Genomic DNA, 17,484 nt, shown 5'->3' on the forward strand with positions numbered 1-17,484 from the left:
GGGACGAGGTTTGAACAATAGGATTTGAAGTTGTTTCCATGATCTTATCAATTTCTTCTTCTCTCAACCTGGCTCTGATACCAGATGGACGCCGAGAGCTGTTCATGCTATAATCCTCATGCTGTAAACTCAAGGAGGATATCCTTACTCAAGGCAAGAGAGTTTCTTTAAGCTAAGACCAAAGAGGCACCTCGCCATGGGGGTCTTCAACCAGTACAGAGATCTTATGAGAAGAAAATTCCCATTCACAGCTTCAGATCAAATGGGTGGGAAGTTTATAAAAGCAAGATTGATGGTCACTTCATTTGGGATGTTAATCCCTCCAGATGTGATCTTGGATGTAACTGCCATCATTTGGGCCAAAAGCTGTGAGGCTGGGAGAAGAGATTACAAGCCCCTGAATCATTTTCTTTCAGATGACAAATTTCCAATTCCTAAAATCTCTTCTCTATTGGGGCAAGAGACTCTAATTCTTCAGTTTCTTCTGTAATCTCGGGTTCTTGCGGTGTGTTCATCAACACATGAGGGCCTGGCAATTTTTCCTATTATTTGACAATCAACAAGCATGGCAATATAGGCTCAGAAGGTTGGTTCTAAGGAATCTTCTCATTACAAGCAAAGAAAAGGAAAACAATTGAATTATATTTTAATATAAGAAAATAACCTCGTAAAAGCGGTATATTTATAAATATTAGAAAACAAACCCGTAATAGGAGTTTAATTGTGAGTATGAGAAAACAAAGGGGTATATTTTTTAATATGAGAAAACAACCCTGCAAAGGGGAGTATATTTGTAAATATTAGAAAACAACCACGTAACAGGGGTATAATTTTGAGTATGAGAAAACAACCACCGTAATAGGGGTATATTTGTAAATATTAAAATAAAACCATGTAAGAGGGGTATATTTGTGACTATGAGAAAACAACCTTATAATACGAGTATATTTATGAGTATGAGAAAACAACCCCGTAAGAGGGTTATATTTGTGAGTGTGATAAAACAACCTCGTAAAATATTTTTTAATATGAGAAAACAACCCCGTAAGAGGTGTATATTTGTAAATATTAGAACACAAGCCCATAACAAGGGTGTATTTGTGAGTATGAGAAAACAACCCCATAAATTGGGTATAATTGAAATATTTTTTAATATGAGAAAATAACCTTGTGATATGGACATGGCCAAGCTTAAAGATGGACTTGATGGAGAGGACAACAAGAAAACCAAAGATAAAGCTAAGGATCCATTGAGCATGCTACAAGGCCCAATTACAAGGTCAAGGTCCAAGAAGCTACAAGAAGCCTTAATTGGCTATATGCAAGATCGGGCTAGTCAAGGAAGCCCAATTGGTCATGCTAGGATAGGCCTAAGTAAAGACACATCTGAATGGGCTTTATTTAATGTTTTGCAAGTCCAAATACATGAAGACTAATGTGGGTTAATATTTGGGCTGAAATCTCTTCTTTAAGTTCAGAACAATGTTATTGCCTATTTTTCTTATGTGGCAGCTAGGGTTAATAGTTTTACTAGGGTTTATTATGTTAGGTGGCTATAAAAACGCCCCTTAAGTTGTGTTTTAAAACATTGGAATTTTGATAAAAAAATATAGTAGTTGTTTCCTTTGCATATTTGCTTGAATTCTTGAATTCTTGTTGAATGCGTAAACCACTTACCAAGGAATTGATCTATCCTTGTGGCGTGTTAAGGGTTAGGGTTTAAAGAACTTAGTTTTCTTTAGGTTCTGATCTTGATCAACCATACCTTGCAATCTGATTTAAGCGGTTCTTGGGTTTCTAAGATAGTAATTCACGGGTTCATAATCATTAGGGTTCGTGGTTCTAATCCTTGGAGGTTCTTAACATTTGGTATCAGAGCTTTGGCTCTTAAATCAGGTTATTTATCCCTTTTCTTTAAGTTATTGTTTGTTTTCCTTGAGTTCTTGATATTGTTCTTGAAGTATTCTTGGTATTCTTGAGATCTACATTGTTTAGTTCTTGATTCTTGTAGTTTTTGATTCTGATTCAAAAAAAAAAAAACGAAACAAGAAAAGAAAAATATCAGATCCGAATTAGCCAAAAAAAAAAAAAAGGAATAGGTCTGATTGGTTTGATTGTCTTTGTTAGTGGAAAAAGGTATTGAAATCATTGTTCTTGGGGTGATTATATAGATATTAGGGTTGTTAAAAGGTTTAGGGAGATTTTTACAATCCTACATAAATAAGGATTTGGTGGCTGTTTGGGAAGATTCAAAGGGACATTAAATTCCAATGACCTGAGCCTTATACATACCATCTTATTTGAATTGATTCAGCTCTAAATTCGTTTTTGTCCTTCATTTATTCTCCTCTTTGTGTGTCTTTTGAGTTTGGGCAGATTTGACACATTTAAAGCATAAAGAGGTAACCTTCCTTCTTGATCAACCTTCTTTGTGATTTTTACTTCTAAATCTGTTCCTTACATGTCTTATACATCAAATTGAAGTTTTAATTCGTTCTTGAGCTTGTTTCCAATGCTGTTTGGTTAGAGATTTCCATTCGGGTTGAAACTTGATTGCTTGGTTCTTGAACTTAATTTCTTGTTTCTTTCACCTTATTTTCGTTCCTTTTACATGCCCATTAATTCTTTTTGAGTTCTTCATTGTTCTTGATTCATTAAACACTTGTTCTTGTTACTGTTCCTTCTTTTTTTTTTTTTTCTTTCTTGACTTTGCGTTTTGCCTCAACTAAGCTTTTTAGATCATAATTCTTGGTGCATTACAAGCATAGTGAAATAAATTGATGTGTGGTTATTGATTCACATAAGAATCCTTGAAAACAAGCTGAGTGGTGTGAGTTTTCAGCCTTGTGTGATCATTCTTGATTGTGCGAAACACGAGTGACCATCCCCATTAATTGAGAGTAAACACGTGAGGGAGTGTTGGTGGTTCTAGTGGAGGTAATAATGTGCCAACTACCGGCATACCCACAGCACAAATGCATGAAAATGAGAGGGTGCAACGAAGCATAAGAAATATGAATGAGCAAATGGAGAGGTTGCAACTTGACATGGCAGCCCAATGAAGGGAAATGGCAACCAATCAACAAGCCATTATGGACCAAATTAATGCACTTGCCCGAGGTCTGGGAAATAGGCTTGATGAAGGGGGGAATGTGCAAGGTAATCATGGGCAGCCAATTGGGGTGAATGAGGATGACTTTGATGAGGGTTTTGAGGAGTATGATAATGGAGCCTATGGTGGGGTTGGTAGAGGCCTGGGTAGAGGAGCTAGGAGATACCAAAATCTTGGTAGAGGTAGAGGACACTTTGGTGGTGAGTTTGGTGGTTATGGGAACTTTGATGATGTTGATAGGAACTTAGGTAGTATCAAACTTAGTATTCCTACCTTCTTGGGAAAAACTGATCCGGAGGCATATTTGGAGTGGGAAAAGCGAGTTGACCTTATCTTTGATTGCCATAACTTTTCAGAGGAGAAAAAGGTGAAATTAGTGGTTACCCAATTTAGTGACTATGCTATAGTTTGGTGGGATCAGTTGGTGGTTAGTAGGAGGAGGAACATGGAAGAGCCTATTGGTAGTTGGATTGCACTCAAAACTATCATGAGAAGGCGTTTTGTACCCAGACATTACCATAGGGAGTTACATCAAAGACTCCAATCTTTGCGGCAAGGTACAAGGAGTGTTGAGGATTTTTATAAGGAGATGGAAATGCTCATGACTAGGGCTGATTTGGATGAGGATAGAGAAGCTACCATGGCACGATTCATTGGTGGGCTTAATAAGGAGATTGCTGATAGGGTAGAGTTGCAACATTATGTGGAGCTTGAGGAGTTAGTTCACCTTGCAATTAAGGTGGAAAAGCAACTAAAACCTAGAGGGACAGCAAGGTTTGAATATAAGGGCACTTCGAGTGGGAGGCCACATTGGTCTAATTCTTGGAAAGGAGGTAAGAAAGGTGATGATAAGGTTATTCCCAATGACAACAAAGGGAAAAGCATTTCAGGCAACAAAGACACATCTAAACCCGAAATTAACAAAGAAAAGAATAGAGACATCAAGTGTTTCAAATGCTTGGGGCGTGGCCATATTGCTTCACAATGTCCAAACAAGCGGGCAATGGTGGCTAGAGACCATGGGGAGATTGAAACAGCAAGTGAAGAGAGTGATAATGATGATGAGATACCACAATTGGAAGACGGCAGCGATGATTGCATTGAGGGTCCTATGGGAGGTGAGCTCTTGGTGGCTAGGCGCGCACTAAGTGTTCAAATGAAGGAAGATGATACCTTGGAGCAGCAAAGAGACAACATTTTCCACACAAGATGCCATGTACAAGGTAAGACTTGTCTTGTTATTATTGATGGTGGTAGTTGTACAAATGTTGCTAGCACTTTAATGGTTGAAAAATTGGATTTAAATCTAATTCCACATCCTAGACCTTATAAATTGTTATGGTTAAATAATTGTGGTGAGATCAAAGTGAATAAGCAAGTTGTTGTACCTTTCACAATTGGTAGATATTCGGATGAGGCGCTATGTGATGTAGTGCCAATGCATGCTGGCCATATCTTGTTAGGTAGGCCATGGGAATTTGATACGAGGGCCTTCCATGATGGCTTTCTAAATAGGTACTCATTTGTGAAGGATGGGAGAAAAGTTACTTTGACACCTCTTTCTCCTAAGGAAGTGTATGATGACCAATGTAAGTTGGAAAGAGAGAGGCGTGAGGCTGAAAATAACAAAAAGGAACATGAAAACCCAAAGGGTGAGATTCAGCCTAAAGAGAAAACAAAGGCAAAGGGTAGTTTTTTGGCTAGGGAAAGTGAAGTTAGGCATGCATTTCATTCAAGTCGGATGTTATTTGTTGTTACTTATAAAGATGTATATTTGAACACTACTGAACTTGATCTTTCCTTGCCGAGTGTGTTTGCTAATCTTTTGCAGGAATTTGCTGATGTCTTTCCGAGGAAATGCCAAGTGGATTACCTCCTCAAAGAGGGATAGAACATCAAATAGACTTCATACCCGGGGCTTCCATACCAAATAGACCAGCCTATAGAAGTAATCCAGAGGAGACAAAGGAGCTTCAAAGGCAAGTGGAAGAACTGATGTCAAAGGGGTATGTGCGTGAGAGCTTAAGTCCTTGTGCGGTTCCAGTGATTTTGGTTCCAAAGAAGGATGGCACATGGAGAATGTGTGTGGACTGCCGTGCAATCAATAAAATAACGGTAAAGTATCGTCATCCCATTCCTAGGTTAGATGATATGCTTGATGAGTTGCATGGTGCATGTTTGTTTACTAAGATTGATTTGCGTTCGGTTATTATCAAATTTGCATGAAAACTGGTGATGAGTGGAAAACGGCTTTTAAGACTAAATATGGTCTATATGAGTGGTTAGTTATGCCGTTTGGGCTTACAAATGCACCTAGTACTTTTATGAGGTTGATGAACCATGTCTTGCATGAGTGTCTTGGTAAATTTGTGGTTGTGTATTTTGATGATATCTTAGTTTATTCCAAGTCCATTGATGATCATGTCATGCATGTGCGTAGGGTTCTAAACATTCTTAGGGTAGAAAAATTGTATGCCAATTTGAAAAGTGTGCTTTTGCATGGATAAAGTTAATTTCCTTGGTTTTGTTATTAGTTCAAAGGGGCTCGAGGTTGATGTGGAGAAAGTGAAAGCAATTAGGGAGTGGCCAACACCTAAAAACATTAGCCAAGTTAGGAGTTTTCATGGCTTGGCTAGTTTCTATAGGAGGTTCATTAAGGACTTTAGTAGTATAGCTGCACCTTTGAATGAAATTGTCAAGAAAAATGTTGGGTTTACTTGGGGTGATGCACAAGAACATGCTTTTAATATGCTTAAAGATAAGTTGTGTGCTGCTCCTTTGTTGGTTTTACCTAACTTTGACAAAACCTTTGAGATTGAGTGTGATGCTAGTGGCATTGGGATTGGGGCTGTTTTGATGCAAGAAGGCAGACCTATATGCTATTTTAGTGAAAAACTAAATGGAGCAGCCCTTCGGTACCCAACCTATGACAAAGAACTCTATGCTTTGGTTCGGGCCTTGCAAACATGGCAACACTATTTATGGCCCAAAGAATTTGTCATCCACACGGATCATGAGAGTTTGAAGCATCTCAAGGGGCAAGACAAACTGAACCGAAGACATGCTAAGTGGATGGAGTTCATTGAGACATTCCCATATGTGATCAAATACAAGAAAGGTAAGGAGAATGTGGTTGCTGATGCACTATCTCGAAGGTATGCTTTACTTACTACTCTTGATTCTAAATTGTTGGGCTTCGAGTTCATAAAAGAGTTGTATGTGAGTGATAATGATTTCAGCGGCATGTTTACAACTTGTGCTAATGGGGCTGTTTCTGCTGATTTTTATGCGTTTGAGGGATTTCTTTTCAAGAAAAATCACCTTTGTATTCCTAATTGTTCTTTGCGGGCTGTATTGGTTAGGGAAGCACATGGGGGCGGTTTAATGGGTCATTTTGGGGTGCAAAAGACTTATGATATTCTGATTGAGCATTTTTATTAGCCATGCATGAAACGTGATGTGCATAAAATTTGTGGTCAATGCATTGTGTGTTTGAAAGCTAAGTCCAAACTGCAACCCCATGGGTTATATACACCTTTACCTATTCCTGATGTTCCTTGGACAGAATTGTCTATGGACTTTGTGCTTGGTTTGCCGAGATCTAGGAAAGGTAGAGATAGTATATTTGTTGTTGTGGATAGGTTTAGTAAAATGGCTCACTTTATCCCTTGCCATAAAAGTGATGATGCTGTCCATATTGCTGATTTGTTTCTAAGAGAAGTTGTGCGTTTGCATGGAGTACCTAAGACCATTGTTAGTGATAGAGATGTTAAATTTCTAAGTCACTTTTGGCGTGTGTTATGGGGTAAGTTAGGAACTAAATTGCTTTATTCTACTACTTGCCATCCACAGACAGATGGACAAACTGAAGTTGTGAATAGGACTTTGATTCAATTGCTTCGTGCTTTGATTTCTAGGAATTTAAAATCTTGGGAGGATTTATTGCCATATGTTGAATTTGCATATAATAGAGCTGTTCATAGCACTACACACACTTCACCATTTGAAATTGTATATGGTTTTAATCCTTTAACTCCTATTGATTTGATTCCTTTGCCTCTTAACAAGCTTGTTAGTGTTGAAGGTTCTTCTAAGGCAGATTTGGTTAAAAAGCTACACAAACAAGTTAAAGAGAGAATTGAGAAGCAAAATGCAAAAGTGGCCGAGAGGGTTAATAAAGGACGAATTCCAATGGCATTCCAACCTGGAGATTGGGTTTGGGTGCATTTTCTTTGCTTTGAAAGGTGAGTATAATGTGAGTGGTACATTTAATGTAGCTGATTTGAGTCCTTTTGATGTAGGTGATGAACTTGATTCGAGGACGAATCATCCTAAAGAAGGAGGGAATGATATGGACATGGCCAAGCTTAAAGATGGACTTGATGGAGAGGACAACAAGAAAACCAAAGATAAAGCTAAGGATCCATTGAGCATGCTACAAGGCCCAATTACAAGGTCAAGGTTCAAGAAGCTACAAGAAGCCTTAATTGGCTATATGCAAGATCGGGCTAGTCAAGGAAGCCCAATTGGTCATGCTAGGATAGGCCTAAGTAAAGACACATCTGAATGGGCTTTATTTAATGTTTTGCAAGTCCAAATACATGAAGACTAATGTGGATTAATATTTGGGCTGAAATCTCTTCTTTAAATTCAGAACAATGTTATTGCCTATTTTTCTTATGTGGCAGCTAGGGTTAATAGTTTTACTAGGGTTTATTATGTTAGGTGGCTATAAAAACGCCCCTTAAGTTGTGTTTTAAAACATTGGAATTTTGATAAAAAAATATAGTAGTTGTTTCCTTTGCATATTTGCTTGAATTCTTGAATTCTTGTTGAATGCGTAAACCACTTATCAAGGAATTGATCTATCCTTGTGGCGTGTTAAGGGTTAGGGTTTAAAGAACTTAGTTTTCTTTAGGTTCTGATCTTGATCAACCATACCTTGCAATCTGATTTAAGCGGTTCTTGGGTTCTGAAACTCAATTTGTTCTTGGGTTTCTAAGATAGTAATTCACGGGTTCATAATCATTAGGGTTCGTGGTTCTAATCCTTGGAGGTTCTTAACACCTTGTAAAACCGGTATATTTAAAATATTAGAAAACAAACCTGGAAGAGGAGTTTATTTTTGAGTATAAGAAAACAACCCCGTAAAAAGAGTAAATTCATGAATATGAGAAAACAAAAACAACCCCGTAAGAGGGGTATATTTTTTAGTATGAGAAAAAAATTCCGTAAAAGGGATATATTTATTAATATGGGAAAACAACCCCCTAAGAGTGGGTATATTTGTAAATATTAGAAAACAACCACATCAAGGGGGGTTTATTTTTTAGTATGAGAAAATAATTACCGTGAGGGGCATATTTGTAAATATTAGAATAAAACCCAGTAAAGGGGGTATGTTTGTGACTGTGAGAAAATAACCTTATAACAGGGGGTATATTTATGAGTATAAAAAAACAACCCCGTAAGAGGGTTATATTTGTGAGTGTGAGAAAACAACCTCGTAAAAAGGGCTCTATTTTTTAATATGAGAAAACAACCCCGTAAGAGGGGTGTATTTGTAAATATTAGAACACACCCCCGTAAAGGGATATATTTATGGGTATGATAAAACAACCTCGTAAAATAGGTACATTTACGAATATGAGAAAACAACCCCGTATGAGGAGTATATTTGTGAAAATAGTATATTATGAATACGAGTAAATAAACCCGTACGAGGGGTATATTTGTGTATGAGAGTCATTCAGTAAAAGGGGTATATTTATGGATATGAGAAAACAACCTTGTAAGTAGGGTATATTTTTAGGTATGAGAAGACAATTTGATATAATTGAATTATATTTTAATATAAAAAAATAACCTTGTAAAAGCGGTATATTTATAAATATTAGAAAACAAACCCGTAACAGGAGTTTAATTGTGAGTATGAGAAAACAACCCCGTAAAAAGAATACATTCATGAATATGAGAAAACAAACCCGTACAATTTGTGTATAGGTGAACATGAGAAAGCAACACAGTAAAAGGGGTATGTTAGTGAATTTTCGAAAACAACCCCGTAAGAGGGGTATATTTTTTAGTATGAGAAAACAATTCCATAAAAGAGGTATATTTATTAATATGAGAAAACAACCCCGTAAGGGTGGGTATATTTGTAAATCTTATAAAATAACCACGGCGCGGAGGTATATTTTTAAATATGAGAAAACAAACCACCGTAAGGGGTTATATTTATAAATATTAGAATAAAACCCCGTAAGAGTGGCATATATTTGTGACTATTAGAAAACAACCTTATAACAGGTATATATTTATGAGTATAGGAAAACAACATCGTAAGAGGGTTAGATTTTTTAGTGTGAGAAAACAACCTCGTAGAAAATGTTATATTTTTTAATATGAGAAAACAACCCCGTAAAAGGGGTATATTTGTAAATATTAGAACACAACCCCGTAACAAGGGTATACTTGTGAGTATGAGAAAACAACCTTATAAAAAGGATATATTTATGAGTATGAGAAAACAACCTCGTAAAAAGGCTATTTGTACGAATATGAGAAAACAACCCCGTATTAGGAGTATATTTGTGAGTATGACGGACCAACCCCGTAAGAGAGATATATTTGTAAATATTAGAAAATTACTCGTAAGAGGGTATAGTTGTGAGTATGAGAAAATAAACCCGTAACAAGAGTTTATTTGTGAGTATGAGAAAATAACCCCGTAAAAATAGTATGTTCATGAATATGAGAAAACAAACCGATACAAGGTGTGTATTTATGAATATGAGAAAGCAACACAATAAAATGGGTATATTAATGAATTTCAGAAAACAACCCCATAAGAGGGGTATATTTTTTAGTATGAGAAAATAATTCTGTAAAAGTGATATATTTATTAATTTGAGAAAACAACCCCGTAAGGGTGAATATATTTGTAAATATTAGAAAACAACCACGTCACAGGGGTATATTTTTTAGTATGAGAAAATAACGCCGTAAAAAGTGTATATATTTTAATATGAGAAAAGAACCTCGTAAGAGGGGTATTTTTGTAAATATTAGAATACAACCCCATATGAGGGGTATATTTGTGAGAATGAGAAAGCAACCCCGTAAATAGGGTATATTTATAAATATTTGAAAACAACCCCGTAAGAGGGGTATATTTGTGAGTTAGAGAAACCAACCCTGTAAAAAGAATATATTTATGAATATGAGGAAACAAACCCATACGAGGGGTATATCTGTGAGTATGAGACAGGAACCCAGCAAAAGAGGTATATTTATGAATATGAGAAGACAACCACATAAGAGGGCTATATTTTTTAGTATAAGAAAACAATACCAAAAAGGGGGTGTATTTTTTCATATGAGAAAGCAACCTTGTAAGAGGTATATATTTGTTAATATTACAAAACAACCACATAACAAGGGCATATTTATGAGTATGAGAAACTAATCTCATAAAAGGGGTATATTTATGAGTTTTAGAAAACAACCCCGTGAAAAGGGTATCTTTTTAAATATGACATAACAACCCCATAAAAGTGGTATATTTGGAAATATTAGCAAACAACCCCGGGAGAGGGGTATATTTATGAGTATAAGAAAAGCACCCCGTAAAAATGGTAAATTTATGAATATGAGAAAACTACTCCATACGGGGATATATTTGTGAAAATGAGAAAACAACCCCATAAAAGATATATATTTTTTAATATGAGAAATCAAATCCCGTAAAAGGGGTATATTTATAAATATTAAAAAACAAACCCGTACGAGGGGTATATTTATGAGCATGAGAAAAAACCCCGTAAAATGGGTATATTTATCAACATAAGAAAATAACCCCTTAAGTGGAGTACATTTGTGAATATGAGAAAACAACCTCGTAAAAGGTGTATTTTTATGAATATAATAAAACAAACCCGCGAAAGGGGTATATTTTTTTATATGAGAAGACAACACCGTAAGAGGGCTATAATAGAAATATTAGATAAAAACCACATAAATATATTTGTGACTTTGAGAAAACAACCCCATAAAAAGGGTATATTCATGAATATGAGAAAACAATCCCATATGAGGGGTATATTTGTGAGTATGAGAAAACAAACCCATAAGAGATATTTGTGAGTATGAGAAATTAACCTCATAAAAGAGATACATTTTTTAATATGAGAAAACAACCCTATAAAAGGGGTATATTTGTAAATATTAGAAAACAACACTGTAATAAGGGTATATTTATGAGTATGAAAAAATAACCTAGTAAAAGGGGTATATTTATGAGTATGACAAAACAACCTCGTAGGATAGGTATATTTATGAGTATGAGAAAACAATCCCGTGAAAGCGGTATGTTTTTTAATATGAGAAAACAACATCATAAGAGGGGTATATTTGGAAATGTTAGCAAACAACCGCGTAAGAGGGGTATATTTGTGACTATTAGAAAACCACCCTATAGAAATGGTAAATTTATAAATATGAGAAAAAAACCTCGTAAGACGGGTATATTTGAAAGTATTAGCAAACAACCCCGTAAGAGGCCTAAAGAAAACTAAGTTCTTTAAACCCTAACCCTTAACACGCCACAAGGATAGATCAATTCCTTGATAAGTAGTTTATGCATTCAACAAGAATTCAAGAATTCAAGCAAATATGCAAAGGAAACAACTACTATAATTTTATCAAAATTCGAATCCCTCAAAACACAACTTAAGGGCGTTTTTATAGCCACCTAACATAATAAACCCTAGTAAAACTATTAACCCTAGCTGCCACATAAGAAAAATAGGCAATAACATTGTTCTGAACTTAAAGAAGAGATTTCAGCCCAAATATTAGCCCACATTAGTCTTCATGTATTTGGACTTGCAAAACATTAAATAAAGCCCATTCAGATGTGTCTTTACTTGGGCCTATCCTAGCATGACTAATTGGGCTTCCTTGACTAGCCCGATCTTGCATATAGCCAATTAAGGCTTCTTGTAGCTTTTTGGACCTTGACCTTGTAATTGGGCCTTGTAGTATGCTCAATGGATCCTTAGCTTTATCTTTGGTTTTCTTGTTGTCCTCTCCATCAAGTCCATCTTTAAGCTTGGCCATGTCCATATCATTCCCTCCTTCTTTAGGATGATTCGTCCTCGAATCAAGTTCATCACCTACATCAAAAGGACTCAAATCAGCTACATTAAATGTACCACTCACATTATACTCACCTTTCAAATCAATCTTGTAGGCATTGTCATTGATCCTCTCAAGGACTTGAAATGGACCATCACCCCTCGGACTTAGTTTAGACTTTCTTTGATTTGGGAACCTTTCTTTGCGAAAATGCACCCAAACCCAATCTCTAGGTTGGAATACCATTGGAATTCGTCCTTTATTAACCCTCTCGGCCACTTTTGCATTTTGCTTCTCAATTCTCTCTTTAACTTGTTTGTGTAGCTTTTTAACCAAATCTGCTTTAGAAGAACCTTCAACACTAACAAGCTTGTTAAGAGGCAAAGGAATCAAATCAATAGGAGTTAAAGGAATTCAACATATGGCAACAAATCCTCCCAAGATTTTAAATTCCTAGAAATCAAAGCACGAAGCAATTGAATCAAAGTCCTATTCACAACTTCAGTTTGTCCATCTGTCTGTGGATGGCAAGTAGTAGAATAAAGCAATTTAGTTCCTAACTTACCCCATAACACACGCCAAAAGTGACTTAGAAATTTAACATCTCTATCACTAACAATGGTCTTAGGTACTCCATGCAAACGCACAACTTCTCTTAGAAACAAATCAGCAATATGGACAGCATCATCACTTTTATGGCAAGGGATAAAGTGAGCCATTTTACTAAACCTATTCACAACAACAAATATACTATCTCTACCTTTCCTAGATCTCGGCAAACCAAGCACAAAGTCCATAGACAAATCTGTCCAAGGAACATCAGGAATAGGTAAAGGTGTATATAACCCATGGGGTTGCAGTTTGGACTTAGCTTTCAAACACACAATGCATTGACCACAAATTTTATGCACATCACGTTTCATGCATGGCCAATAAAAATGCTCAATCAGAATATCATAAGTCTTTTGCACCCCAAAATGACCCATTAAACCGCCCCCATGTGCTTCCCTAACCAATACAGCCCGCAAAGAACAATTAGGAATACAAAGGCGATTTTTCTTGAAAAGAAATCCCTCAAACGCATAAAAATCAGCAGAAACAGCCCCATTAGCACAAGTTATAAACATGCCGCTGAAATCATTATCACTCACATACAACTCTTTTATGAACTCGAAGCCCAGCAATTTAGAATCAAGAGTAGTAAGTAAAGCATACCTTCGAGATAGTGCATCAGCAACCACATTCTCCTTACCTTTCTTGTATTTGATCACATATGGGAATGTCTCAATGAACTCCATCCACTTAGCATGTCTTCGGTTCAGTTTGTCTTGCCCCTTGAGATGCTTCAAACTCTCATGATCCATGTGGATGACAAATTCTTTGGGCCATAAATAGTGTTGCCATGTTTGCAAGGCCCGAACCAAAGCATAGAGTTCTTTGTCATAGGTTGGGTACCGAAGGGCTGCTCCATTTAGTTTTTCACTAAAATAGCATATAGGTCTGCCTTCTTGCATCAAAACAGCCCCAATCCCAATGCCACTAGCATCACACTCAATCTCAAAGGTTTTGTCAAAGTTAGGTAAAACCAACAAAGGAGCAGCACACAACTTATCTTTAAGCATATTAAAAGCATGTTCTTGTGCATCACCCCAAGTAAACCCAACATTTTTCTTAACAATTTCATTCAAAGGTGCAGCTATACTACTAAAGTCCTTAATGAACCTCCTATAGAAACTAGCCAAGCCATGAAAACTCCTAACTTGGCTAATGTTTTTAGGTGTTGGCCACTCCCTAATTGCTTTCACTTTCTCCACATCAACCTCGAGCCCCTTTGAACTAATAACAAAACCAAGGAAATTAACTTTATCCATGCAAAAAGCACACTTTTTCAAATTGGCATACAATTTTTCTACCCTAAGAATGTCTAGAACCCTACGCACATGCATGACATGATCATCAATGGACTTGGAATAAACTAAGATATCATCAAAATACACAACCACAAATTTACCAAGACACTCACGCAAGACGTGGTTCATCAACCTCATAAAAGTACTATGTGCATTTGTAAGCCCAAACGGCATAACTAACCACTCATATAGACCATATTTAGTCTTAAAAGCCGTCTTCCACTCATCACCAGTTTTCATGCAAATTTGATAATAACCAGAACGCAAATCAATCTTAGTAAACAAACATGCACCATGCAACTCATCAAGCATATCATCTAACCTAGGAATGGGATGACGATACTTTACCGTTATTTTATTGATTGCACGGCAGTCCACACACATTCTCCATGTGCCATCCTTCTTTGGAACCAAAATCACTGGAACCGCACAAGGACTTAAGCTCTCACGCACATACCCCTTTGACATCAGTTCTTCCACTTGCCTTTGAAGCTCCCTCTTTGAGGAGGTAATCCACTTGGCATTTTCTCGGGAAAGACATCAGCAAATTCCTGCAAAAGATTAGCAAACACACTCGGCAAGGAAAGATCAAGTTCAGTAGTGTTCAAATATACATCTTTATAAGTAACAACAAATAACATCCGACTTGAATGAAATGCATGCCTAACTTCACTTTCCCTAGCCAAAAAACTACCCTTTGCCTTTGTTTTCTCTTTAGGCTGAATCTCACCCTTTGGGTTTTCATGTTCCTTTTTGTTATTTTCAGCCTCACGCCTCTCTCTTTCCAACTTACATTGGTCATCATACACTTCCTTAGGAGAAAGAGGTGTCAAAGTAACTTTTCTCCCATCCTTCACAAATGAGTACCTATTTAGAAAGCCATCATGGAAGGCCCTCGTATCAAATTCCCATGGCCTACCTAACAAGATATGGCCAGCATGCATTGGCACTACATCACATAGCGCCTCATCCGAATATCTACCAATTGTGAAAGGTACAACAACTTGCTTATTCACTTTGATCTCACCACAATTATTTAACCATAACAATTTATAAGGTCTAGGATGTGGAATTAGATTTAAACCCAATTTTTCAACCATTAAAGTGCTAGCAACATTTGTACAACTACCACCATCAATAATAACAAGACAAGTCTTACCTTGTACATGGCATCTTGTGTGGAAAATGTTGTCTCTTTGCTGCTCCAAGGTATCATCTTCCTTCATTTGAACACTTAGTGCGCGCCTAGCCACCAAGAGCTCACCTCCCATAGGACCCTCAATGCAATCATCGCTGCCGTCTTCCAATTGTGGTATCTCATCATCATTATCACTCTCTTCACTTGCTGTTTCAATCTCCCCATGGTCTCTAGCCACCATTGCCCGCTTGTTTGGACATTGTGAAGCAATATGGCCACGCCCCAAGCATTTGAAACACTTGATGTCTCTATTCTTTTCTTTGTTAATTTCGGGTTTAGATGTGTCTTTGTTGCCTGAAATGCTTTTCCCTTTGTTGTCATTGGGAATAACCTTATCATCACCTTTCTTACCTCCTTTCCAAGAATTAGACCAATGTGGCCTCCCACTCAAGTGCCCTTATATTCAAACCTTGCTGTCCCTCTAGGTTTTAGTTGCTTTTCCACCTTAATTGCAAGGTGAACTAACTCCTCAAGCTCCACATAATGTTGCAACTCTACCCTATCAGCAATCTCCTTATTAAGCCCACCAATGAATCGTGCCACGGTAGCTTCTCTATCCTCATCCAAATCAGCCCTAGTCATGAGCATTTCCATCTCCTTATAAAAATCCTCAACACTCCTTGTACCTTGCCTCAAAGATTGGAGTCTTTGATGTAACTCCCTATGGTAATGTCTGGGTACAAAACGCCTTCTCATGATAGTTTTGAGTGCAATCCAACTACCAATAGGCTCTTCCATGTTCCTCCTCCTACTAACCACCAACTGATCCCACCAAACTATAGCATAGTCACTAAATTGGGTAACCACCAATTTCACCTTTTTCTCCTCCGAAAAGTTATGGCAATCAAAGATAAGGTCAACTCGCTTTTCCCACTCCAAATATGCCTCCGGATCAGTTTTTCCTAAGAAGGTAGGAATACTAAGTTTGATACTACCTAAGTTCCTATCAACATCATCATAGTTCCCATAACCACCAAACTCACCACCAAAGTGTCCTCTACCTCTACCAAGATTTTGGTATCTCCTAGCTCCTCTACCCAGGCCTCTACCAACCCCACCATAGGCTGCATTATCATACTCCTCAAAACCCTCATCAAAGTCATCCTCATTCACCCCAATTGGCTGCCCATGATTACCTTGCACATTCCCCCCTTCATCAAGCCTATTTCCCGGACCTCGGGCAAGTGCATTAATTTGGTCCATAATGGCTTGTTGATTGGTTGCCATTTCCCTTCGTTGGGCTGCCATGTCAAGTTGCAACCTCTCCATTTGCTCATTCATATTTCCTATGCTTCGTTGCACCCTCTCATTTTCATGCATTTGTGCTGTGGGTATGCCGGTAGTTGGCACATTATTACCTCCACTAGAACCACTTGACATGCTGCAATAAGAGTTAGTATGCAATAAAGAAAAAAAATAAATCGAAGGAAATTAAGGACCTCACCAACACTCCCTCACGTGTTTACTCTCAATTAATGGGGATGGTCACTCGTGTTTCGCACAATCAAGAATGATCACACAAGGCTGAAAACTCACACCACTCAGCTTGTTTTCAAGGATTCTTATGTGAATCAATAACCACACATCAAGTTATTTCACTATGCTTGTAATGCACCAAGAATTATGATCTAAAAAGCTTAGTTGAGGCAAAAAAACGCAAAAGTCAAGAAAATTAAACAATTAGTCACGCTTTCAATAAAATTAGGACTGCAAACAAGCGAAAACTTCAAACGGAAGCAAATGACATATGAAGAAACAATCTAGATGTAAGAAACAAGAAAGATACAGTTCAGCTTGAAATAGGAAAAGAAGGAACAGATTTAGGAAGCAAAAATCACAAAGAAGGTTGATCAAGAAAGAAGGTTACCTCTTTATGCTTTAAATGTGTCAAATCTGCCCAAACTCAAAAGACACACAACGAGGAGAATAAATGAAGGACAAAAACGAATTTAGAGCTGAATCAATTCAAATAAGATGGTATGTATAGGGCTCAGGTCATTGGAATTTAATGTCCCTTTGAATCTTCCCAAACAGCCACCAAAACCTTTTAACAACCCTAATATCTATGTAATCACCCCAAGAACAATGATTTCAATAGCAGAATACGTTTTTCCTCTAACAAAGAC

General features: G+C 37.1%; 1 pseudogene; it reads left to right on the top strand.

Annotated features, from left to right (window-relative positions):
- Positions 1 to 3,068: 3,068 nt before the first annotated feature.
- Positions 3,069 to 5,619, top strand: LOC125369860 (annotated as a pseudogene).
- The last annotated feature ends 11,865 nt before the right edge of the window (positions 5,620 to 17,484 follow it).

This window comes from Ricinus communis, chromosome 4 (assembly GCF_019578655.1).
Source record: "Ricinus communis isolate WT05 ecotype wild-type chromosome 4, ASM1957865v1, whole genome shotgun sequence".
NCBI lineage: Eukaryota > Viridiplantae > Streptophyta > Magnoliopsida > Malpighiales > Euphorbiaceae > Ricinus > Ricinus communis.